General features: G+C 43.4%; 1 pseudogene; it reads left to right on the plus strand.

The window, feature by feature from the left end:
- The first annotated feature begins 793 nt into the window (after window positions 1–793).
- Window positions 794–2,041, plus strand: LOC105716219 (RNA-binding motif protein, X chromosome-like; annotated as a pseudogene).
- Window positions 2,042–2,738: the final 697 nt, after the last annotated feature.

Below are 2,738 nucleotides of genomic sequence, written 5' to 3' on the forward strand. Positions count from 1 at the left end.
CCTGTGCCTGGAAAGCCACAGACACTCAATGCCAGCCCATGAAAGTGGCTGGGAGGGAGGCTACACCCTGCAAGGCCACAGGGGCAGAGCTGCCCAAGACCATCAGAACCCACCTCTTGCATCACCATGACCTGAATGTGAGACATGGAGTCAAAGGAGATCATTTTGGAGCTTTAAGATTTGACTGCCCTGCTGGATTTTGGACTTGCATGGGCCCCGTGGCCCCTTTGTTTTGGCTAGTTTCTCCCATTTAGAATGTTTGTATTGACCCAATGCCTGGACATTCATTGTATCTAGGAAGTGCCTAGCTTGCAATTTTACAGGCTCATAGGCAGGAGGGACTTGCCTTGTCTCAGATAAGACTTTGGACATGGACTTTGGAGTTAAGACTTTGGGGGACTGTTGGGAGGCATGATTGGTTTTCAAATGTGAGGACATGAGATTTGGGAGGGGCCAGGGGTGGAATGATATGATTTGGCTGTGTCCCCACCCAAATCCCATCTTGAATTTTAACTCCCAGAATTCCCATGTGTTGTGGAAGGGTTCCAGTAGGAGATAACTGAATCATGGGGGGCAGGTCTTTCCCATGCTGTTCTCATGATAGTAAGTCCCACTAGATCTGATAGTTTTTAAAATGGGAGTTTCACTTGTTGCATAATAGTGCTAGAGGCTTCACGGTTTGGTCCTTGGATCCAGCAGTCACCACTGGTGCTGAGCTGCTAGGAAGCCCCTATTGGTGAGCTTATTGGAGCTTGGACCCATTGTCACCCCTCCCACTCACTGGAAGAAAAAAATGGTTGAAGCAGATCACACAAGAAAGCTCTTCATTGGTGGGCTTAATACGGAAACGAATGAGAAAGCTCTTGAAGCAGTATTTGGCAAATATGGATGAATAGTGGAAGTACTCTTGATGAAAGACTATGAAACCAACAAATCAAGAGGAATTTCTTTTGTCACCTTTGAAAGCTCAACAGATGCTAAGGATGCAGCCAGAGACATGAATGAAAAGTCATTACATGGAAAAGCCATCAAAGTGGAACAAGCCACCAAACCATCATTTGAAAGTGGCAGGTGTGGACCTTCTCTACCTCCAAGAAATAGAGGCCCTTCAAGAGATCTTAGAGGTGGAAAAGGAAGAAGTGAAGGAACCAGGAGCCCTCTCTCATGGGGAGGACACATGGATGATGGTGGATATTCCATGAATTTTAACATGAGTTCTTCCAGGGGACCACTCCCAGTAAAAAGAGGACCACCACCAATGAGTGGGGGTCCTCCTCCTAAGAGATCTGCACCTTCAGGACGAGTTCACAGCAGCAGTGGAAAGGGAGGAAGAGCTCCTATATCACGTGGAAGAGATAGTTATGGAGGTCCACCATGAAGAGAACTGCTGCCCTCTCATAGAGATGTTTATTTGTCCCCAAGAAATTATGGGTATTCTACTAAAGACAGCTATTCAAGCATAGATTACCTAAGCGCTCATGATACAAGAGATTATTATGCACCACCACCACGAGATTATATTTACCGTGATTATGGTCAGTTCACAAGATGACTATCCATCAAGAGGTTATAGCAATGGCAATAGAGATGGATATGGTCGTGATCGTGACTATTCAGATCATTCAAGTGGAGATTCCTACAGGGATTCACATGACAGGGTAACTCAGGTGGTGCTCCACCTACATGAGGGCCTCCACCATCTTATGGTGGACACTGTCACTATGATGATTACAGCAGCTCATATGACGGATATGGTGAAAGTCGAGACAGTTACTCAAGCAGCCGAAGTGATCTTTACTTGGGTGGTCATGATTGGGTTGGCAGACAAGAAAGAGGGCTTCCTCCTTCTATGGAAAGGGGGTACCCTCCTCCGTGTGATTCCTACAGCAGTTCAAGCTGCGGAGCACCAAGAGGTGGTGGCAGTGGAGGAAACCCATCTGATAGAGGAGGAGGCAGAAGCAGATACTATAAACAAACAAAACTTTGGACCAAAATCCCAGTTCAAAGAAACAAACAAAAAGTGGAAACTATTCTGTCATAACTACCCAGGGACTACTAAAAGAAAAAGTTGTGTTACCTTTTTTAAATTCCCTGTTAAGTTCCCCTCCATAATTTTTATGTTCTTGTGAGGAAAAAAGTAAAACACGTTTAATTTTATTTGACTTTATGACATTGCTTTTCAACAAAAAAAAGTTAAATGTGTTAAGATTTGTTGTACTAATTTTGTAACTTTCCAAGTAAAAGTGTCCCTAAAGGCCACTTCCTATCTGATTTTTCCCAGTAAATGAGGCAAGCAATTCTAAGATCTTTCACAAAATATCTAGCCATCTAAAATGGAGAGATGAATCGTTCCACTTATACAAACAAGCTAGCTATTAGAGGGTGGTTGGGGTAGGCCACTCATAAGATTTCATGGTGTCTTCCAACTGAAATCTCAATGTTCTCAGTATGAAAAACCTGAAATCAGATGCCTATGTAAGGTAAGTGCTATTCACTCAGTAAACCCAAAAAAGGAAATGGATAGTGCTGGCCATTTTGCCTTTCTGATGTTTCCTTGAGAATCTGCAAGAACCTCCCTTTTCTCCTCTCCCAGTAAGACCATTTAAGTGTGTTAAACAACTACAGAATACCAAATAAAAAGTTTGACCAAAAAAAAAAAAACCAAAATGGGAGTTTCCCTGCAAAGCTCTTTTCTCTCATCTGACACCATGTGAGACATGACTTTCACCTTCTGTCAT

Source organism: Aotus nancymaae, unplaced genomic scaffold (genome assembly GCF_030222135.1).
Source record: "Aotus nancymaae isolate 86718 unplaced genomic scaffold, 86718_ANA_hifiasm-v0.15.2.pri h1tg000064l_1, whole genome shotgun sequence".
NCBI lineage: Eukaryota > Metazoa > Chordata > Mammalia > Primates > Aotidae > Aotus > Aotus nancymaae.